We start from the raw sequence: 17,356 nt of genomic DNA on the forward strand, positions 1-17,356 counted from the left end.
ATACCTGGCTCTTGCTGCTTGAAACCAGTTAGCTATCCTCCTTGTTGTGTCTCCAGAAATGCGTTGCACAAGACTGTTTTCTGAAAAAAGGATGGCCTTTATACTGGAGAGGACGTTCCCTTTAATTAGCGCCCCCCGGGGCCCGCGCTGGTTGTGTTGCGTTCCTTTTTCCAAACGCTCCGGCCGCCCGCCGCACAATGGGGCGGTCTGACTGAAGTTTGCAATCGGGGCGGCCAAAGGGCGTTGCACGAGGATGTGACGTCATTTTCTGCGCGCGCATCCGGGCGGGCGCTAAACTTTGCGCCGGCGCTAACGGGCAACTTAATTTGGGGCGGGGCGCAAACTGCGCTGCGCCCGGGCGCTACACGCATAGCGCCCGGAAATCACTTCTCTTAAGGCGCTAACTGCGGGCGCAAGCGACTGAAAATCTAGCCCATAGAGTCATAGAGTTATACAGCACAGAAAGAGGCCCTTCGGCCCATCGTGTCTGCGCCGTCCATCAAGCCCTGTCCAATCTAATCCCATTTTCCAGCATTTGGTCCATAGCCTTGTATGCAATGGCATTTCAAGTGCTCATCCAAATGCTTCTTGAATGTTGTGAGGGTTCCTGCCTCTACCACCCTTTCAGGCAGTGAGTTCCAGACTCCAACCACCCTCTGGGTGAAAAAGTTCCTCCTCAAACCCCCTCTAAACCTCCTGCCCATTACCTTGAATCTATGCCCCCTTGTTATTGACCCCCCTACTAAGGGGAAAAGTTCCTCTTTATCTACCCTATCTATGCCCCTCATCATTTTGTACACCTCAATCAGGTCCCCCCTCAGCCTTCTTTGCTCCAAGGAAAACAACCCCAGCCTGTTTAGTCTTTCTTCATAGCTGAGGCGCTCCATCCCAGGTAACATCCTGGTGAATCTTCTCTGCACCCTCTCCAAAGCAATCACATCCTTCCTATAGTGAGGCGACCAGAACTGCACACAGTACTCCAGCTGTGGCCTCACCAGCGTTTTGTACAGCTCCATCATAACCTCCCTGCTCTTATATTCTATGCCTCGGCTAATGAAGGCAAGTATCCCATATGCCTTTTTAACCACCTTATCTACCTGTTCCGCTGCCTTCAGGGATCTATGTACATGTACACCAAGGTCCCTCTGACCCTCTGTACTTCCTAGGGTCCTACCACTCATTGTGTATTCCCTTGCCTTATTTGTCCGTCCAAAATGCATCACCTCGCACTTTTCAGGGTTAAATTCCATTTGCCACTTTTCCGCCCATCTGACCAACCCGTTTATATCGTCCTGTAGCCTGAGGCTTTCCTCCTCGCAATTTACCACCCCACCAATTTTCGTGTCATCTGCGAACTTACTGATCATACCTTTTACATTCTCATCCAAATCATTTATGTAGATCACAAACAGCAAGGGACCCAGCACCGATCCCTGAGGTACCCCACTGGACACAGGCTTCCAGTCACAAAAGTAACCTTCGACCATCACCCTCTGCCTCCTGCCACTCAGCCAGTTTAGGATCCAACGTGCCAAGGCACCCTGGATCCCATTGTCTCTTACCTTCTTGACCAGTCTCCTATGCGGGACTTTGTCAAAAGCCTTACTGAAGTCCATGTATACCACATCCATAGCATTTCCCTCATCCACACACCCAGTCACCCCCTCGAAAAATTCAATCAGATTGGTCAGACATGATTTACCCTTGACAAAGCCATGCTGACTATCCCCGATTAATCCTTGCCTCTCCAAGTGGAGACTAATTTTGTCCCTCAGAATTTTTTCCAATAATTTCCCTACCACAGATGTTAGGCTCACTGGCCTGTAATTCCCTGGTTTATCCCTGCTACCCTTCTTGAATAATGGTACTACATTAGCTGTTCTCCAGTCCTCTGGTACATCCCCTGTGGCCAGAGAGGTTCTGAAAATTTGTGTCAGAGCCCCTGCAATCTCCTCCTTTGCCTCACACAGCAGCCTGGGATACATCTCGTCCGGGCCTGGGGATTTATCCACTTTTTGGCCTGCTAAAACCGCTAGTACCTCCTCCCTCTCGATGCTAATATGTTCAAGTATGTCACAGTCCCCTTGCCCGATTTCTACGTCTACATCGTCTTTCTCCATAGTGAACACAGATGCAAAAAATTCATTTAAAACCCCGCCTACATCATCTGGCTCTACACACAGATTGCCACTTTGGTCCCTAATGGGCCCTACCCTTTCCCTGGTTATCCTCTTGCCCTTAATATACTTATAAAACATCTTAGGATTTTCCTTTATTTTACTCGCCAGTGTTATTTCATGGCCCCTCCTCGCTCTCCTAATTTCTTTTTTAAGTATGCCCCTGCACTTTTTATACTCCTCTAGGGCTTCCTCCGTCTTTAGTCTTTTGTAACTGCCAAAAGCCCCCCTTTTTTTCCTAATGCATTTTTGTATATCCCTTGTCATCTAAGGTTCCCTTTGCTTGTTGGTCCCACCCTTGACCTTTACGGGAACATGTTGGTGTTGTACTCTCTCTATTTCCCTTCTGAAAGTCTCCCACTGCTTTGATGTGGATTTTCCTATAAGTAGCTGCTCCCAGTCCACTTTGGCCAGATCCTGCCTTATCATATTAAAATCGGCCTTCCCCCAATTTAGAACCCTTATTTCCGGGCCGTCTTTGTCTTTTTCCATGACCACCTTAAATCTCACCGAATTGTGGTTACTGTCGCCAAAATGCTCTCCTACTGACACTTCCACCACTTGCCCGGCTACATTCCGTAGAATTAGGTCCAGTACCGCCCCCTCTCTTGTAGGACTTTCTACATGTTGGCTCAAAAAGCTCTCCTGGATGCACTTTAAGAATTCTGCACCCTCTAAGCCTTTCACACTCTGACTATCCCAATTAATATTGGGGAAGTTGAAATCCCCCACTATTATTACCCTATTATTTTTGCACTTCTCTGAGATTTGCCTACATATCTGTTCCTCTATCTCCCCCTGACTGTTTGGGGGCCTATAGTACACTCCCAGCAAAGTGCTTGCCCCCTTTTTGTTTTTAAGTTCTACCCATATGGCCTCATTAGAGGAACCCGCTAATATATCATCCTGTGGCGGAGCCACCAAGAGACACTGAACAATCAGTAATCATTCCTTTAACCACTCTGTAGTGCAGTTGTGGACTGCACCTTTAAGCTGTATGTAGTTCTTGTATTTCTGCGTGATGACGTCATGACGCCGATCACGTGACCCCCAGTTGGCGCGGAAAGCGTAATGACGTCATGACGTCGGTTTCCAGTATTTAGAGGCAGTCTTGGAGAGGCTGGAGACCTGCACAGACCTGCTGACATCTGCTCTTGTAGTTTATTAGTTAAAGTAATTTGTTTATTAAAGCTTGATTATTTCGTTTCACTACGTTGGACTTCGTTATTCGGATAGGAACTTCCGTTCCTACATTGGTGACCCCGAGCTCGTTGGACAACTTTCTTCGAGATACTCATAATGAACACGAACGCCGTTGCCCTTAAATTGCCGCAGTTCTGGGAACAGCAACCAGAAGCATGGTTTTTCCAAGCAAAAGCCCAGTTTGCTATCCGGGACATTACAGCGGATTCAACCCGTTATTATTACGTGGTTTCCGCTCTGGACAGCGCCACGGCTTCACGGGTCATCAGCATCCTGGGGACTCCACCGGCAGAGGGCAAGTATGAAGCTTTAAAAGATCGTTTGCTACAGGTGTTTGGTTTAACTAAGTCGGAGCGTGCATGCAAGATTATCGCAATGCCCGGTCTTGGGGACTCAAAACCATCAGAATTGATGAGCCAAATGCTCACGCTTTTGGGTTCGGAGCCCCAATGTTTTTTATTTCGAGAGCTCTTCCTCTGCCAGCTACCTGAGCTGGTTCAGGCAGTCTTGGCCAGTTCTACGATTACGGACTGTGCCGAGCTGGCTGCAGAGGCAGATAAGACTTTTATGGTCATACAGCAGAGTTGCGCAGCTACGAGGCGTCTTTCCCCTACGCGAGCAAAGTCCAGCCCTCCTCCAGCAGGCTGGTGTATGTACCACGCCCGTTTTGGCGCCAAAGTTCGACGCTGCCGTCCACCCTGCAGTTGGGTTGAAAAAAAGTCTCCAGCAGACTCACAAACTTCGATGAAGAAGACAGGGGCTGACAAACACACCCAGTTCACCATGGCAGTCGGTTCAGCAGGAAAACTCCTCTATATTACTGATTCCAGAACAGGGCGACGATTCTTGTGTGATACTGGTTCTCAGTGCAGTATTTTGCCAGTTTCAAAGCTAGATCTACAATCCGGCGTTCACGGCCCTTCCCTCGAGGCAGCCAATGGTGCGGCCATTCGCACGTTCGGTAAATGGACAGTTAATTTAACTCTTGGAGGTCAACGTTTTGTATGGGAATTCATAACGGCTAAAGTATCACAGGCCATCCTGGGGGCTGATTTTTTTTGTGCCTATGGTTTTCTGGTCGACGTCCAACATTGTCGACTCATTAATGCATCTACTTTCCATGCGGTGCCTTGTCACCGCAGTACTGCTGTCTCCTGGTCGGTTGCCTGTGCGGTTCCATCGCAGGAAGGGTTTAGGCGCCTACTTGGTGAGTTCCCGGGGCTCACCAGGCCTACATTCTCGGCAGCAGTCGCGAAGCACGGTGTGGTGCATTATATCACCACAACGGGATCGCGTGTTTACGCTCGGGCACGAAGATTGGAACCCGGAAAGCTTATAGCCGTAAAGGCAGAGTTTCAGATTATCGAGCGCCTTGGGATTGTCCGACGCTCCGACAGTCCTTGGTCTTCCCAATTACACATTGTACCTAAACCAGGTGGCGGATGGCGGCCTTGTGGGGATTACAGACGCCTTAACGAAGCCACCATGCCGGATAGGTATCCAATACCGCATATACAGGATTTTTCGGCTCATTTGGCCGGCAACTCAATATTTTCCAAAGTAGATCTCGTTCGTGGATATCACCAAGTTCCTGTGCACTCTCAAGACGTCCCCAAAACAGCGGTCATCACACCGTTTGGCCTTTTTGAGTTCCTTCGCATGCCGTTTGGATTGAAAAATGCAGCTCAGGCTTTTCAGCGACTTATGGACTCTGTGTTACGGGACCTTCCTTTCATTTTCATTTACTTGGATGATATTCTCATTGCTAGTAAAGATAAGGAAGAGCACATGGCTCATTTACGTACACTCTTTGCCCGTCTCAGCCAACATGGCCTCATTATAAATCTAGCCAAATGCCAGTTTGGGTTAACCAGCATTGACTTTCTGGGGCATAGGATCACCTCAGAAGGCGCCGTCCCACTGGCCACTAAGGTAGAGGCAGTTACGGCATTCCCGCGGCCTCATATACTTAAATCTCTTCAGGAGTTCCTGGGGATGGTAAATTTTTATCATCGTTTTGTCCCCAAGGCAGCCCAATTAATGCAGCCGCTGTACGAAGCACTTAAAGGGAAGTCAGGTAAAGATGTTATCATTTGGACACCACAGATGGACCAGGCATTCCTGAACACCAAGGCGGCATTGGCAGATGCAACTATGCTTGCACACCCACTCCCGGGCGCAACCATCGCCCTTACTACCGACGCCTCCGATTACGCCATCGGGGCAGTGCAGGAACAATGGGTTGACGGGACTTGGCAGCCATTGGCCTTTTTTAGCCGCCAACTGCGTAAAAATGAGCGAAAATATAGCACTTTTGATAGGGAGTTGCTGGCCTTGTTTTTGGCCATCCGGCATTTTCGTTTTCTCCTAGAAGGACGTCCGTTTACTGTATTTGTGGACCATAAACCGCTCACTTTTGCAATGGCCAAAACGGCGGAGCCGTGGTCAGCCCGGCAACAGCGCCACCTTACATTTATATCTGAATTTGCGACGGATTTACGACATGTGTCTGGCAAAGATAATCTTGTGGCTGACTGCCTGTCACCTGCCCCAGTCCAGACGATTCACCTGGGAATCGATTTCGTCGGGTTGGCGAAAGAACAGCTGGTGGATCCTGAAGTTCAGGCGTATCGGACCATGCCTTCTAGCTTGCAGGTAGCCGATGTTATGTTCCAATCAGCAGGAACCACGCTCTTGTGTGACACATCCATGGGAGTGCCCCGGCCCATTGTGCCAGTCGAATGGCGTAAGAAGATTTTTCAGGTTATACATGGCTTATCACACCCGGGGATGCGAGCTTCACAATGACTTATGTCCCGTAAATTTGTTTGGAAGGGAATGCATTTAGACGTTAAGGACTGGACAAACAATTGCGTGGACTGTCAAAAATCAAAGGTCCACCGTCACGTGAAGGCTCCAATGGCCATCTTTCCAGTGCCTGAACGCCGGTTCGACCATGTACATGTGGACTTAGTGGGCCCCCTCCCTATTTCGCGGGGTTTTATGCATCTCCTGACAATAGTGGACCGTACTACCAGGTGGCCAGAGGCGATTCCCTTGGTTGCTACTACCACAGCGGACGTATCCAGGGCGTTCATTTCGTCGTGGGTGGCCCGGTTTGGAGTACCATCTGATATCTCCTCTGACCGAGGTCCACAATTTACGTCAGAGTTGTGGAATGCAGTTGCACAGGGCTTGGGTACCAAGCTGCACCGTACCACCGCTTACCATCCGCAAGCAAATGGCTTATGTGAAAGGTTTCATCGGTCTCTAAAGGCGTCCCTCCGTGCCAGCTTGCGTGGTTCCAACTGGGTGGATAGACTCCCTTGGGTGATGCTAGGCCTCCATACAGCCCCCAAAGATGACCTCCAGGCTTCATCGGCTGAGTTAGTCTACGGTCAAGCACTTCGAGTACCAGGGGATTTCCTCCCTCCACATACAGAATCGTGGTCGCCTGCTCAGCAGCTTCTTCAGCATCAAGAGGTGGCAAAGAATTTCCTGCCTATTCCAACCTCGCATCACAACCTACAGAGGCCTCATGTTCCGGCAGAACTTATGAGTTCCGATTATGTTTTTATTCGGCAGGATGCTCATAGAGATACACTCAGACCACCTTATGCTGGACCGTTTCGTGTCATTACAGCGGGAGAGAAATATTTTACGGTCGAAGTGGGAGGTAAGTCTGATACCATCTCCATCGACCGACTTAAACCAGCCCATCTGGATCGGAGTGAACCAATGGTTGTTGCTCAGCCACCTCGCCGTGGACGACCACCGTTGGCTACTAGACCAATTAAGCAGCAGTCTACTATTAAATTGCCTGCTTCAGCTTCATCCTCGTCTACACCTTCTGCTACTGTTTCCTCCACCCCAGATGTACCACTTCAGACACAGCCAAGTATTGGCTCATCTTCCAACGGTCCATTGTCTGAAGTTCGTAGTCGTTCGGGCAGAATCATTAAACCTCCTGCACGTTTGACGCTGTCTGTTAAAGAGAATTCTGGGGGGGGCGCCTGTGGCGGAGCCACCAAGAGACACTGAACAATCAGTAATCATTCCTTTAACCACTCTGTAGTGCAGTTGTGGACTGCACCTTTAAGCTGTATGTAGTTCTTGTATTTCTGCGTGATGATGTCATGACGCCGATCACGTGACCCCCAGTTGGCGCGGAAAGCGTGATGACGTCATGACGTCGGTTTCCAGTATTTAGAGGCAGTCTTGGAGAGGCTGGAGACCTGCACAGACCTGCTGACATCTGCTCTTGTAGTTTATTAGTTAAAGTAATTTGTTTATTAAAGCTTGATTATTTCGTTTCACTGCGTTGGACTTCGTTATTCGGATAGGAACTTCCGTTCCTACAATCCCTCCTTACAGCAGTAATTGACTCCTTAATTAATATTGCAACACCCCCTCCCCTTTTACACCCCCCTCTGTCTCGCCTGAAGATTCTATACCCCGGAATATTGAGCTGCTAGTCCTGACCCTCCCTCAACCATGTCTCCGTGATAGCAACAATATCGTACTCCCATGTGTTCAACAACAACTTCAGTTCATCCACCTTATTTGCAAGACTTGCAAGATTTGAGGAGAAGGATCAAAATATTGCAGTTGTCTCTGTAAGGTTCGCAAAATTTTGGAAAATTTCGGATGCCCCCGAAGATTATTTGATTAAAGAAAACCTGGTTGGAATATACCTTATAAACCCAGAGCATCAAAGATGGCTGTCAGGCCTCGTGGCAAAGGAGAAAGACAGCCTGTCTGAATATCTCCCATCACTGGCTGACATAGGATTTGAAAAAAAAATACCAGCCTGTGTGAATGTGTTGAAGTACTTGAAACTCTCAATCAACTGCGGTTTAGGAAGTTTTCAATATGGAACAAAGGACTTTGTTTACATGAGCTCTCTACAGTGTTGACTCAAGGGCTTAAGTACTTAAAGCTGTCAATCAATTGCGGTGGGACTGCAACCACAAGACAAAGGGTTGTTTACACTTGTTCTCAAGCACTGTTGACTGAACACTTAAGGATTTGTTTGTCCAGCACTCGAGAAATCAGTGGGACATTTTGAACTAGAACACAGACCAGTTAAATGAATGGGAAATGCATTCAAACCCATTACAGTCAATGGGGACAGATTGGTCCCTTTTGTGTGAGCTGAGATACATCCAGATTTGGGCGCGAAGATAAGGGTTCCTAATTGGGTATAAAGATAGCCCCTCAGGAAGCCATTCTCTCTCTCTCTACTGCCTTGCCTCCGGTGCCCTGCCTACAAGAGGAACAGCTCAGCAGCCCGCCCAAAGAAGTGGAATACCAGCAGTTACTTTTGAATTACTGGGGTATCTCTACTTCGGGCGGTGAAGAATTAAAGGCAGACCGCAGGGGCAAGGAGCAGGCGTTTACTGGTGAGCATAAACTTTCTGGCCCATTACAAGGCAACCTAGATAGGTATAAGGGGTGGGATTTAAAGGGGAATTTTGTTAAAATTGTCATTTTTAGTCAATTTTCCCTCAATGTGTCCATCTTCTCTCCTCCCCGTTAGGTAAAAGTGTGCTGTATTAAGTAAAGGCATGCTGTATTAAGCAAAAGTGAGCTGTATTCATTATTATTCTCACTGTATAGCAATTTATGCTTTATTTCAATAAATACTGGTCTTCTTTGCACCCAACCACGAGTCTCGTTTTGTCTATATCGCTACTGTGGCGGTCCCAACGGTTGTCTTTTACATTGAGATATATACATAATTCTCTTTAACTTAACTTATTTATGTATGTATAACTTACCTAACTGTATGTACTTAATTTACTTAATTGTATAACTTACCAGTTAGGGCTGTTGCCTCTTTAACTTATCTGTTGGGCCGTTGCCCCTTTAAGAGGCGACCTAACGCGCTGATGTCACGCATCACGTGACGCATGCGTGTCGGCCGCCGACCTAACGCGCTGACGTCATACGACGCATGCGCACTGGCCGCCGGCCCGATTCGGGCTTCCAAGACGGCCGCCGGCATAGTCCGGCCTATCGTGACTTCGGCTGCATCAGCCGGCAAGCGGGAGCGAAGTGATTCTCCGCTCCCGCGGTAAGTACTGGCACAGCCCGGCCTAGTAACCTCGGCCTTAAAGGCCAGCCTCCGTAACGGGGAGATGCACTGACAACGGCGCAAGTCACGTGACCGCCTAAGCGTACGTGAACGTGCTGACGTCATGACGCGGTCACGTGACGTCGGGAATATAGAGCCGAGTGTGAGGAGGTCATGGGGCTCCCCACACGCTCCCCACGGGACTGGGAACGCAGTCCTTGTGGAGTCCCCGCTGGGACAAGGTCTACAACATGGTGCTCCTGCAGTCAGCCATCTTACCTGCTATCTTACCTATTGTAAGACCTACAACATGGTGTTTCTGCAGTCAGCCGCCTTACCTGCTACCTTACCTGCTGTAATTATCCTGTGATCTACAATATGGTGCTCCTGCAGTCAGCCATCTTACCTGCTACCTTATCTGCTGTATTATCCTGTTCTGGTAAATAAACAACTTATTTATAGTTCGTCGAAGCTAAACTCTTTTATATAGTGGCGATTTACACGAACCACTACACTACTGAAATAAATCCGGCGGTCAGAACCAGAAAGGGGAGCGATTCGAAACCGCACGGGGCCTGGAGCAGCTCAGATACGCCTGACTGGCCAGACACAAACCCCACACCAAAAAAACCCCCCTTTCTACAAAATGGTGACCGTGGCAGGACCGTCAGCGACAGTATGCAATGTAGCAGATGGTGGTCTGGGTCTGGAGAGAGCAGCAGTTATTGGTTTTCTTTTTATCACACCACTGATCTGTTTGTGGTTAGGTACCCGCAAGCTTAGGGAAGTTAAAACAGAGAGTTGGGATAAGGAAATGGAGATTGAAGAATACCAGGCCAAGATAGAGCGCCTGGTAGACCAGTTTAGTGAGGGCAAAAGCCACACGAGGTACGAGTTAGAGTGCCTGAAGTGCCTAGTTGCAGAGGCCAAGAGTAATGAGATGAGGGTGCGGGAGGAGAATGCCCACCTCATACAAGAAGTAAGAGAGCAGGAGGAAAAGGTTAGGGAGGTAAAGGCAGCATATAAGCTGGCCTGCGACCAAGGGTTCGAGGAAGCAGATCATGGCCCCTGTAGGGAAGAGATAGAAAGCTTGAATATGGCTTTAAAGACGGCAAAGGGGATGATATGTCTTATCAGTCCGAAGATAGGCCAATCGAATTTTACCGGCAACCCAAATAGAACTGTCCCACAGGCAACACCCAGAACAAAGTTGGTCAGGGAATCAGAGGTCCCACAACCGCCACCCACAGCTCCGAGCTTTCAGGAGCTCTGGCAGCGAGGGGGGAGTGGAGGATGAGGTGGTAGAGGAAGCACAGCAGGCCCCGCTAGATAGGCCGGGACCAGGACCAGTGTACCCCCTCCGACAGCGGAGGTACGGTCTGCCCGTTGATGACGATGACCCAGGGGCCATCCAGAATCAGTTTGTGGTGCCGTATGGCACCCACCAGCTCAGGGACATGGTTAGCCACATCCCCAAGCTCACTAAAAAGGGAGACCCCTCACTGTACTTCAGGGAGATAGAACAAGCAGCTTGTGTTAATGACTGCGATGACGCAGAGAAAGCTAAAATGCTGCTGTTTTCCCTGGGAGGTGATCTCCTCCAGGCTCTATCTGGCGAGTGCAAAAGGGGGCAGAAGGATTATGAGGATCTGAGGAATGAGATATTGGAGGCCATGGGACTCAATGATGGTAGACTGTTCGCCCGGGTAGAAAGAACGGTGCAGCTCCCAGGGGAGTCCCCGCAGGCGTTCGCAGACAGGCTGTGGCAGTCTACCGGAGTGCATGCCCGGGAATGCCAGGGCAGGCAGCACTGAACCCAGTCCAATTGACTCACTGGCTCCGTTGTCTTATGACAAACAGCCTACCCCAGATCCAAGCCCAGGTCGCAGCTTGGTTTGACCCCCGAAAGCCCCAGACCACCGAAGAAGCGGTGATCCGCCGGCTCACAGTAGCATTTAGAAACATGAGGTGTATCGAGACGCCCCAACCCAAGGGAAAAGTCCATGAGGTTAAACCTGGGAGCGAGAGTAAGAAAGAGTGGCACCAGGAGGGGAACCGTCCCTCCCAGGCTAAGTTAGATTGTTATGGGTGTGGGAAAGACGGTCGCTGGAGAAAAGACTGTAAGAATCCCTGGAAAGATAATAAGGGAAAGGATCCCACAGCTCCAGCCCAAAAGGCAGGGCCAGATATCACTCCCGCTGCGATCGAGTCGCTTTTACAGTCCCTACGGTCTCTTCTGACTGGCCAGGGGAGAGTAGCAGCCACCACCGGTGCTTTGACCCCGTCTGCCCCATCCCACTCCCAGCAATGACTAGAGCCAGCGCAGCCTGTCGACCTGTGTTCCCGTGAGAATGCTGAAGGGAGCAGGCCCTATGTAAAGATGGGGGTGAAGACAGTGCAGGGGAGATATTCGGTGGACACTGGAGCTTCCAGCATGGTGGTCCATTCAGAAGACATGACCAATTCACCCCGGTCTAACAAGGTCCCATTTAGCTTAATGGGATCCACAGGGAACGAGCAGGCTGGGGAAAGGTCAAAACCTTTGGCCATAGGTTTAGGATCCCTCCATACCATGTGGGAGGGTAACCAAAAGACCAACGAGGTGGCCAAGCAGGGGGACAGGGAAGGAGAGTTCTGGGACCCCTGTAGAGCAGGCCCGGTAGCAGCAATCCGGGACAAGGGAGGCACACAGGGGATAGCTTTGGCCCCGGACCAAAAGCAGGTCCAAGCCCAAGATTCTGCCTTTAAGGCCGCCCTGGTAAGGAAAAAGAATTTAGAACAGGGTTACTGGCAGGCTGCTAGTTATATTAAACAATGCAAATTGTTTAAGCCGGAGGCAGGGAAACGGGCAGCTGGGATCATACCTGAGATTAGAAACCCTCAGCCTGCAGCGGGTACACTCACACAGACTGCACACACAGGCGCAGTCGTGTGCGTGAAAGGAGAAGTTCCCCAGCACTCAGCCCGAGCGATTCCCCCTCTCTTATGGGACTCCGGGGAGGAGCCTGAACCAGGTTTTAAACCTGAAGGGGAAGACTCTCAGCCACCGGCAGCCGGTGGCGAGGGATTGCCCATTCCCAGCCCAGGTTTGGGAAGGGAGGGACCCGAGGGAGAAGGTCCCCAGCCAGCAAGGACTGTGACCTAAGCTAAGGGTCCGCTTGCCAGGGTAGCCCCACCAGTGACACTCCCTAGGAGGTCTCTTCGGGTACCCCAGCCCAAGAAAGTATGGTCACCAACTTTCCAGTGGAAAAAGGCGGTCTCCCAAGTCAGGGAGAAGCCAAAAGACAGAGGTCCCCAGCCAAAAGCCATAAGCTGCGAGGGACAAGAAGTTGGGATCAGTCCAGCTTCGCTGCAGGCAGTAGCCTGCAACAGTCCAAACAGGGATTAGGCTGGCCGCCCGGAGACGGGCGGCGCTTGTATATAGCTTTGTTCAATTTTAAGTAATGTGTATAAGTAAATTAGGGTGTGTTAATTTTAATTTTGTATTGCAATTCGGTAGTTTTAAGTATTGGAGTATAAGTTTTAAGTATGGAACCATTCCAGAGTGTTGTCTATGTGAGCCGAGGTCGCGGGACCTGATCACATTCCCCCGAGCCAGGAGACCTGGCTAGATGTTGTTTTTTTTATAGTCTTTTTCAGAGTTTCGAAAGGTGCGGAGGACCGTCGTGTCTTTGGATGCTCGGGGAAAGGAGCACCCCTAGCCCACGAAGGGAGGGGTCTGCTGGAGGCAGATGCCCATGAGGGGAGCTGACCAGGATGACTGGGATCCAATTCAACCCACTATTCTAGTGGGACCGGCTTCACATATGGGGAGGCCTCCCTCCAGTGCCCGAGGATACAAATCGTCACCCCAAGGAAAGGACGGCATTGGAAAATATTTTAATAACAGTTTACTTTAGCATAGAAAATAATTACGCTATCCGTGAGAAGTAATTTAAATTTTCTATTCAGTTTCACACACTAGAACACATTGATTGACATGTAGAATGTGTAACAGTACTTGGTACATTATTGTTCACAGCAATTAAACTGTTATTGGAAACCCAGATTATGATTAAGAGTTTACAAAAGCTTGTTCATTGTATATTTTGTATTATGTACTGGTCCCAACTCCAAAGGAAATAATGTGTGAATTTGGTTCCTAACTCTGAGATTGTATGATTAGTTTGGAGTCAATTGAAAAATTGCATGTGCCTGTGAATTGTTGTGTTTGCAGATTGTGGAAGTTTGAAACACATTTATGGCTGAAGAATGGTGCCATTTATTAAAGTGTCAGGCAATTGCATTATAAAAAAAAGGAGGAAGCTCATTTCCTTCCGTTTGTATTTTTAACAGGTATGTTTTGGCTTGGTGTTAATCTCATTAAAGTTGTTGTATCGTGTTAAACTATGCCACAAGTGGTGCAGGGGCATTGAACCTCCTCCGTGCTTGAATTATTGTAACTAATCATGTTTTTCTATCGATAGATATCTACCGTGTACTGCGATTCTCTCTGGGTAAGGGGGATGGAGGTGTCGAGGGATCAGAGATAGATATAGATAAGTATAGGGAAGGTTGTTTGTGGGGGGTCAGAAATTCTTGCTCACCTTTAAACAGGATACTGCAAGCATGTTTTAGTATCCAAGGGCGGACTGTAAGGTTCGCAAAATTTTGGAAAATTTCGGCAGCCCCAGAAGATTATTTGATTAAAGAAAACCTGGTTGGAATATACCTTAAAAACCCGGAGCATCAAAGATGGCTGTCAGGCCTCGTGGCAAAGGAGAAAGACAGCCTGTCTGAATATCTCCCATCACTGGCTGACATAGGATTTGAAAAAAAATACCAGCCTGTGTGAATGCGTTGAAGTACTTGAAACTCTCAATCAACTGCGGTTTAGGAAGTTTTCAATACGGAACAAAGGACTTTGTTTACACAAGCTCTCTATAGTGTTGACTCAAGGGCTTAAGTACTTAAAGCTGTCAATCAATTGTGGTGGGACTGCAACCACAAGACAAAGGGTTGTTTACACTTGTTCTCAAGCACTGTTGACTGAACACTTAAGGATTTGTTTGTCCAGCACTCGAGAAATCAGTGGGACATTTTAAACTGGAACACAGACCAGTTAAACGAATGGGAAATGCATTCAAACCCATTACAGTCAATGGGGACAGATTGGTCCCTTTTGTGTGAACCCAGATACATCCAGATTTGGGCGCGAAGATAAGGGCTCCTAATGGGGTATAAAGGTAGCCCCTCAGGAAGCCATTCTCTCTCTCTCTACCACCTTGCCTCCGGTGCCCTGCCTACAAGAGGAACAGCTCAGCAGCCCGCCCAAAGAAGTGGAATACCAGCAGTTACTTTTGAATTACTGGGGTATCTCTACTTCGGGGCAGTGAAGAATTAAAGGCAGACCACAGGGGCACGGAGCAGGCATTTACTGTTGAGCATAAACTTTCTGGCCCATTACAAGGCAACCTAGATAGGTATAAGGGGTGGGAATTAAAGGGGAATTTTGTTAAAATTGTAATTTTTAGTCAATTTTCCCTCGATGTGTCCGTCTTCTCTCCTCCCCGTTGGGTAAAAGTGTGCTGTATTAAGTAAAGGCATGCTGTATTAAGCAAAAGTGAGCTGTATTCATTATTATTCTCACTGTATAGCAATTTATTCTTTATTTCAATAAATACTGGTCTTCTTTGCACCCAACTGCGAGTCTCGTTTTGTCTATATCGCTACTGAAATAAGTCCGGTGGTCAGAACCAGAAAGGGGAGCGATTCAAAACTGCACGGGGCCTGGAGCAGCTCAGATACACCTGACTGGCCAGACACAAAGCCCACACCAAAAAAAAAACCCTTTCTGCAACTCTGATGAGGTTGAGTTGGATATTGTTGTAGCAGCTTTTGGAATTGTTGGAATTGCATTTATGGCTCTTGTCGACATTTAAACCAGGGAGTGATTTGCAGTTAGATCTGTGAATTAATCATAAGGAATAAATGTGTTGGGAGTCGTCGGTGATTGTCAGATATTAGTTAATGCAATCATGAGGTCAATGTTGTTGACACTTTGGAGGATAGAATGAAACTGTTGGTGCTGCAGGTCAGTTTGTTGTCAATTTTGCAGATGAAGAGACATTTGGAATAAGGTATGAGAAAGACAAATAAGTAATAAATGCTCTTTGACAATAATTTGTCCAATGCTGAACTTAGTTATTGCTTACTTGAAGTAGATGTCGGCGTCTGTGTGGAGGAAAGATTTGACATTGCAGCTGGCTCTGGGGAGGGTGAATCAGGTATTGATGTTATCCAAACCGATGAAGGCTTTGGATTTGGGGTTGTGTCCGCTATAAATGGGAAAGGAGAGGGAGGATAATCAACAGAATGTCAGAATCTATAATAAGCAGTAAGTGTTCCTCGGTGATCATTGATTAGATGCAAAATGCAGCCATTACATACCAGACGTAATTGTTGATGATTTATGTGTTGTTGCAGTTGTTTCTGATGTTATTAGTGCTGAAATATCTGTAAAGGGAAGGTTTTATAATTCATAGTGAACATGAAGATGTGTTTAAGATCAAGACTAAAATGTATCTAAATGCTACTGTGAATGTGGATGCAGCTGACAGTGTCAGAGTTGCAGTTGTGCCTGCTGTTGAAATTAAAGCAATGGAGATATTTGCAGGAAGTTCTGAGACACGATGATAAGGAATATTCCATGCTGAGAGTCACTGAGTATTGACAGCGTTGATTATTGCTGACCTGAGGTTACCGCTGTTGATCCAGTGTGGGATGGAGATGAAACTGTTGTAGTTTGCATTGACTTTGTGCTCAGTGATTCTGATGCTGTAGTTGAGGAGGGAGAGGAAACTATTGGGTTCTTAGTTGAGCCAGCTGTAGGTATGGAAGATGCAGAAACATTTAGATGCAAGTGTGAGAATGATGGCGATGAAAGCCCATGGTATTCGAAAATGACTGAGCGTAGGCTAAGTTTAGTTACAACTTACGTGAAGTAAGTTTTGGAGTCTGTGTCGAGGGCTGATATGAAACTGTTGGAGTGTCTGTTGACCCTATGGAGGGTGAGTTGTATATAATAGTCGGAGAAGCAGATGAACGTGTTGTAGTTGCAGGTGATCCTAATGTTGCAGATGTTGAGGGAGAGGAGACTTCTGGAGGTGGAGTTGTGTCCGCTGTAATAATGAAAAAGCAGAAACATTTGACAAAGTGTCTGAATAATTCAGTACATAACAACTTGCCGTTCATAATGATTGATCCCAGAGTAAAGTTAGAAGTTGATTATATTATTTATAATTCATTGGAGTGTTGAGGAGAAGGATCAAAATATTGCAGTTGTCTCTGATGAGGTTGAGTTGGATATTGTTGTAGCAGCATTTGGGGATTGTTGGAATGGCATTTATGTCTCTTGTCGACATTTAAACCAGGGAGTGATTTGCAGTTAGATTGGTGAAATAATCATAAGGAATAAATGTGTTGGGAGTCATCACTGTCTGTCTTATATTAGTTATTGCAATCCTGAGGTCAGTGTTGTTGACACTTTGGAGGATAGATTGAAACTGTTGGAGCTGCAGGTTATTGTACTGTAAATTTTGCAGATGAAGAGACATTTGGAAGAAGGTATGAGATGGAAAAGTAAATAATAAATGCTCTTTACCAATAATTTTTTTACTGCTGAACTAAATTATTGCTTTTGTGAAGTGGGTTTCGGCGTCTGTGTGGAGGAAAGAGTTGAAATTGCAGCTGACTCTGGGGAGGGTGAGTCAAGTATTGATGTTGTCGATACCGATGAAGACTTTGGATTTGGGGTTGTGTCTGCTAGAAATGGGGAAGGAGAGAGAGGATAACACAACCATTTTGAAGAAAGTGTCAGATGTATGATAGAGAAACAAAGACTTTCTACTTTAGGAGGATG

The sequence above is a fragment of the Somniosus microcephalus genome, chromosome 2, assembly GCF_052327205.1.
Source record: "Somniosus microcephalus isolate GS21.2 chromosome 2, FLI_Smic_1.0, whole genome shotgun sequence".
In the NCBI taxonomy this organism is placed as follows: Eukaryota; Metazoa; Chordata; class Chondrichthyes; order Squaliformes; family Somniosidae; genus Somniosus; species Somniosus microcephalus.